Source organism: Salmo salar, chromosome ssa04, assembly GCF_905237065.1.
Source record: "Salmo salar chromosome ssa04, Ssal_v3.1, whole genome shotgun sequence".
Lineage (NCBI taxonomy): Eukaryota > Metazoa > Chordata > Actinopteri > Salmoniformes > Salmonidae > Salmo > Salmo salar.
The window spans coordinates 26,096,940-26,104,187 of NC_059445.1; positions in this window are offsets into that span (position 1 = coordinate 26,096,940).

Below are 7,248 nucleotides of genomic sequence, written 5' to 3' on the forward strand. Positions count from 1 at the left end.
TCTTTGTTCCTCTGTAACTTTCTCACTCACCATAATTCAGGATTAATTCATGATTATCCATAATTCATGTAGAAGTGTTCAGAAAAATAATCTACTCTTATTTACAATAAAAGTGACTCCAAAATGACACAATACATTATTCACCATTCAGTTACTACTGGGCAAAACATAATCTGAAACACAACCAAAACAAACTGCAAATGCATCATATAGTCATAAGCTTGATGTAATCATTGCGTACTAGGAGTATGAGACCCATACTTCTTCATGAATTTGTCCAAATAGTTATGGAAAAAATGTGTTCTTCAAATGGGAGGACTAGATACATAAAGTGCTTTCATTTCTTTAAATGGTAAAACAGATATGTGTGAAAAAAACCCTCAAATAATAGGTGACATTGAAACATTCATATGAAACATTCAATCTAAAATCCAAAATGCTGGATTATAGAGTCAAATCTACATATTTTTGCTTCACCAATATAGATACGTAGGGGAGTGAAGCTGTCCTCACATCTCCTCTATCTTTTAGTCTAGTACTCTCTGATGGAAGGGTTGAAGATACTCTTTAATCAACTAATACTAAAAGGTTTAACTGATTGCAGGACTGTCCACGGGCTATTATTGTCCCTCTGGAAACAAAAGGCAGATTAGTTCCCGGCCCCCTGGAACACCCAATGATGGATGGATAGGCACTGAAAGGGTTTTGCTTTTGCCAACTGCCCACTCTTATCCTCAGACAAACTCTGACAAAGACCTCTTTGTAGGGACAGACTGTTTATAGTTTGGCCATGATGAATGCTGAACACACTGAGAACACATATTTCAACAGTACACCGTGCTACAATGGTTGTCGTTTTAGGATATCTACAAAAGCATTTGGTTATTATCAATTCCTTTTCAACGCAGTTCAAGAAGTAAACTGAAAATCCAATTCCAATATTCCACAATGCTTCTCTATAAGAAAAACATGGAATAGGAATTTTAGTTTTCCTCCTGAATTGACTGAATTGAAAATTAATTGACCCCAACTAGGGTTGAAAAATTCCAGTAACTTTCCACAAATTCCCAGTTTCCTGAAATCCTGGTTGGATTCCGGATTTCCTATTTACACACACAGGATGGCGTCGGCAGACACGGCCACCCTATTTCTAGCTCCTAGCCAACTTTGCATTATTTCTTATGAAATTGTTTAGTTTTTTGTGTTATTTCTTACATTATTTGCTCAGAATGTTTGTTGCATTATTACCTACAGCCGAAAATAACTTTTGGATATTAGATCGGCGGTCACTCACCAGCATTTCGACCAGAAATTAGTTTGAACTCCGAGGCAGTTCCAAAAATCAGGCACTCGGGGCGAGGATCTCCTTCCAGCGAGACATCAGGGACTGTAACACACTTTGTTTTATGGAATCATGGCTCTCTCCGGATATATTGTCCCCTTCAATTCGGCCAGCGGTGTACTCCGTCCATCGCACGGACAGGAAGAAAGAACTCTCTGGGAAAAAGAAAGTTGGAGGTGTTTGTTTCATGATTAACTACTCACGGTGTGATTTTGGTAACACACAGGAACTCAAGTTCTTTTTGTTCTACCAATCTGGAATACCTCACCATCAAATGCCGACCGCATTACCTCCCGAGAGGATTTTCTTCGGTCACTGCTGTGTATATTCCCCCCTAAGCTGACACCGTGACAGCTCTCAAGGAACTACACTCGACTTTGTGCAAACTGGAAGTTGCATATCCTGAGACCACATTTATTGTAGCTGGGGCCATTAATAAAGAAAATCTGAGGAAAACGCTTCTGAAATTCTATCAACACATCTCCTGTGCTACTCGCGCATCGGACACTCATTGGATCATTGCTACTTCCCCTTCCGGGATGGCTACAAGGCCCTCCCCCGCCAATCCTTCGGCAAATCAGATCACGCTTCCATTTTGCTCCTCCACTCTTATAGGCAGAAACTTAAACAGGAAGTGATAAGGACTGTTCAACATTGGTCTGACCAATTGGAATCTATGCTTCAAGATTGTTTTGATCACACAGACTGCGAAATGTTCTGGGTTGCCTCTGAGAAAAACATTGACGTATACACTGACACGGTGACTGAGTTCATCAGGAGGTGCATAAAGGATGTTGTTCCCACTGTGGCGATTATAACTTACTCAAACCAAAAACTATGAATAGATAGCAGCATTCGTGCCAACCACTGTATTTACCCACGGCAAGGTGACTGGGAACATGGAGGTGTACAAACAGACCAGCTATGAGCTCCGTAAGGCAATACAAGAGGCAAAACTACAATACAGGGACAAAGTGGAGTCACAATTCAACAGCTCAGACAGAAGATGTATGTGGCAGGGACTCCAGACAATCACAGATTATAAAGGGAACATCGCGGACACAAATGACTCGTTCCTGGACAAGCTAAACACCCTCTTCACCCGCTTTGAGAAAAACACAGAGCCGCTGACGTGGGCCACCAACGCTCACAAGGACTGTGAGCTCTCATTCTCTGTGGTCGTTTAAGCATGTTAACTCTCGCAAGGCTGCTTGCCCAGATGGTTTCCCAATCCATGTCTTCAGAGCATGTGCATTCCGGCTGGCTGGAGTATTTACAGACATATTCAATCTCTCCCTATCCCAGTCTGCTGTCCCCACTTGCTTCAAGATGTCCACCATTGTTCCTGTACCCCCAAAACAGAAGCTAACTGAACTATATGACTATATGACAGTCATAGTAAGTACATTTTTCCTCAATAAAGTAGTTATCAGCAAAGTCAGAGCTAGTAAGGGGGAATCTAAAAAAGAAGTAGGAGGGCCAGAGCTGGCAGAATGGAGTGGGAGGGTATGGGTGTAGGGTTTGAGCATAGCCTGAAAGTAAGGAGGGGCAGTTCCTCTTGTTGCTCCGTAGGCAAGTACCATGGTCTTGTAGTGAATGCAAGCTTCAACTGGAAGCCAGTGGAGTGTGTGGAGGAGTGGGATGACATGGGAGAAATTGAACAACAGGTGGCCTGCAACCTCCTGGATAAGTTGCAGGAGTTTGATGGTCAAGTGGGTAGCCCAGCCAACAGCGAGTTGCAGTAGTCCAGACGGGAGATGACAAGGGCCTAGATTAGGACCTGAGGCACTTCCTGTGTGAGATAGGGTCATACTCTACAGATGCTGTAGAGCATGAACCTGCAGGAGTGAGTCACTGCTTTGATGATTGCAGAGAATGACCGGGTGTTGTCCAGGGTCACACCAAGGTTCTTTACACTCTGGGAGGGGACACTTTGGAGTTGTCAATGTGATGGAGAGGTCTTGGAGCGGGCAGGCCTTTCCCAGGAGGATGAGCTTGAGGTAGTGGGCCGACATCCAAGCTGAGATATCTGCCAAGCACACAGAGATGTGTGTCGCCACCTGGGTGTCAGAAGGGGGATGGAGAAAAGTAGTTGAGTATCAACTGCATAGAAATGATAGGAGAGACCATGTGAAGTAATGATGGAGCCGGGTGATTGGTCTATAGAGAGAAGAGGAGAGGGCCTAGAACCGAGCCCTGGGGGACACCAGTAGTGAGAGTACGTGGTGCAGACACATTCCACTCCACGTCACCTGGTAGGAGCGGCCTGCCAGGTAGGATGCAATCAAAGAGAATACCCAGCCCTGAGAGGGTGGAGAGGAGGATCTGATGGTTCACGATGTCGAAGGCAGCGGATATATCTAGAAGAATGACAACAGTGGAAAGAGAGTCAGCTTTGGCAGTCAGAGTGCCTCTGTGTCACAGAGAAAGCAGTCTCGGTTGAGTGACCCGTCTTGACCCTGGTTAGGGTCAAGAAGATTGTTTTGAGAGAGATAGCGAGAGCGTTGGTCAGAGACAACACGCTCAAGAAAAAAAAGAAGGGATACCATTCTATAATTTTGACGTCAGAGGAGTCGAGTAGAGAAACGGCAATGCCATCCTCCTCTCTTTCATGTTGACGGAATGGTATATGACTATCATACAGTACACACTTTTATTTTTTGTTGTCCTAGGCTACCTGGCTAAAACGCTTGCTCGCTAGCCTAACTTCCTTTCATGGGCAGCGTTAGCTAGTTAACATTAACCTTCTACACCCTTCCTTGAAACGTAGTCACTGTTACTAGCTGGGTACCACCCAGTACTCGATAGTTCACCTTAGAGACTGCTGCCCTATGCACATAGTCATTGAACACTGGTCACATTAATAATGTTTACATACTGTTTTACTCACTTCAAATGTACGTACTGGATTCTAGTCATGGCTCTTCCTATATAATTATTTTTAAAAGAAAAATAATATTGAACCTTTATTTAACTAGGCAAGTCAGTTTAAGAACAAATTCTTATTTTACATTGACGGCCTACACCGGCCAGCCCCGGTCAACTGTAAGTAAGTGCTGTTATTGTGAAGTGGAAACATCTATGAGCAACAACAGCTCATAGCGAGTGGTTGACTACACAAGCTCACAAAATGGGACCAGCATGTAACAATCGTTCTTCCTCAGTTGCAACACTCACTACTGAGTTCCAAACTGCCTCTGGAAGCAACGTCAGCACAATAACTTTTCGTCGGGAGCTTCACAAGCCAAAGATCACAATGTGCAATGCCAAGTGTTGGCTGGAGTGGCGTAAAGCTGGACTCTGGAGCAGTGGAAACGCATGCGTTCTCTGGAGTGATGATCTTGGGTTTGGTGGATGCCAGGAGAATACCACCTGCCCGAATGCAAAGTGCCAACTGCGAAGGGGCGGCAGGTAGCCTAGTAGTTAGCGCATTGGGCCAGTAACTGAAAGGTTGCTAGATCAAATCCCCGAGCTGACAAGGTAAAAATCTGTCGTTCTGCCCCTGAACAAGCAGTTAACTCCTAGGCCGTCATTGTACATAAGAATTTGTTCTTCACTGACTTGCCTAGTTAAATAAAGTTTGCTGGAGGAGGAATAATGGTCTGGGGCTGTTTTTCATGGTTTGGGCTAGGCCCCTTAGTTCCAGTGAAGGGAAATCTTAACTTTACAATATACAATGACGTTCTAGACGATTCTGTGCTTCCAACTTTGTGGTAACAGTTTGGGGAAGGCCCTTTCCTGTTGCAACATGACAATGCCCCCATGTACAAAGCGAGGTTCATACAGAAATTATTTGTTGAGTTCGGTGTGGGAGAACTTGACTGGCCTGAACCCCCTGACCTTAACCCCATCAAACACCTTTGGGATGAATTGGAATGCCGACTGCGAGCCAGGCCTAATCGACCAATATCAGTGCCCGACCTCACTAATGCTCTTGTGGCTGAATGAAAGTCCCCGCAGCAATGTTCCAACATCTAGTGGAAAGCCTTCTCAGAAGAGTGGAGGCTGTTATAGCAGCAAAAGGGGGAATAACTCCATATTAATGCCCATGATTTTGGAATGAGATGTTCGACAAGCAGGTGTCCACATTCTTTGGGCCATATGGTTTATTAAGTACACCATCCTGTTCACGAAAATGGATTGCTCCTACAGATGGTGAGTCACGCTGCTGTGGCTTTTCATATAAAACAGGCAGACAGGCATTGAGCATTCAGTTACTCTTTGATTGAACAACCCATCCTGCCTGGTGTCAACAGTACAGGCTGGTGGTGGTGGTGTACTGCCGTCCAATCTGCAGCAACTGCATGATACCATCACATCAGCACGGACTATCATCCCTGTGGAACGTTTCCGAATCCATGCCCCGAATCCATGCCCCAAAGAATTCAGGCTTTTCTGGAGACAAAGGGGGGTCCGACCCAGTTCCTAATAAACTGGCCGGTATATATACACTGAGTATACCAAACATTAGGAACACCTTCCTAATATTGTGTTGCACCCCCCCCAGGCATAAAAATCTTTCTTTAACCTATCTCCTTCCCTTCGTCTACACTGATTGAAGTGGATTTAACATTAATAAGGAATCCTAGCTTTCACCTGGATTCACCTGGTCAGTCTATGTCATGAAAAGAGGTGTCCTTAAAAAAAAAAAAAGGGGGGGGGGATTTTTGTGTTGTTTCATAATGCTAGGTATTACTGCACTGTTGGAGCTAGAAACACAAGCATTTTGCTGCGCCAACATCTGCAAATATCTGTATGCGACTAATAAAATGTGATTTGATTTTGATTTGATTCCTTCCTTATTGCAGGATTCTTCCAACCGGGATTTAAAAAATGGGAATTTTAGGGACGTTTAGAATTTTGGAACTCCAGACCTTTCTGTAGTTTGAGTGACACACTTCAGTTGAGCATCTTCATCTCGTAAACCAGCACCTGCACAGTTAATTTACTGTAGTCCTTCTATAAAATTATAATTTATCCAGTTTTTTTTCTAATTTTCTCTCAAACACTTTTTCCTAGAGTCTGACACATGAATAGCTCCGCTGTTGGCCAATATACAATTACAGTTTGTGGTGTCTACACAGGATCCTTTCTCAGTTAGCCATTGTGGGCACTCACCTCAGGCAGTGTTGGTTGGGCTGGTCTTCTATGGACAAGTCAGGGTTGCTCATATTAATTAAGCCCCAATGCAGTCTTTTTTTTATTTAATTTTTTTAATCATCACTGTATGTCTAATAAATCACTGTGTGTGTTTATTTTAATGAAAATAAATCCAAATATATTTCAATTGCCGTTGAAATGCTCAGTCTGATCGTGTGGTTGTTTTGGGTTGGGCCAGTAACCGAAAGGTTGCTAGATTAAATCCCAGAGCTGACAAGGTAAAAATCTGTCGTTCTGCCCCTGAACAAGGCAATTAACCCACTGTTCCTAGGCCGTCATTGTAAATAAGAATTTGTTCTTAACTGACTTGCCTAGTTAAATAAATGTTAAACAAACAAAAATAAAAACAATATAGTTGCAAATATATATATATATATAGCCCTGATTGGTAGGCAGGATTGTCTAGACTGTCTAGACTAGAGCATACCCCATACCACTTCAAAGTAAGAGGATACATATTATGCAAATAAAAGATGACTGGTGATTGGTTAAAATAATCAGATTGTGATGTTATGGTCTAGGCAAAAAAAAAAAAAACATGATCAGTGCTATTCTGGATCCTTGGGACATCCGTACCCTAACCTTAACCTTAACCCATACCTTAACCATAACCCTTACCCAACCCTAATCTTAACCCTTACAGTAACCATTGTTAATGTCAACTTCAATTGGGGAAGGGAAGTCCCAAGGATCCCGAATAGCAAGGACCAAAACTCTATCCCACCTGAACAGGCTGAAATTCTAGG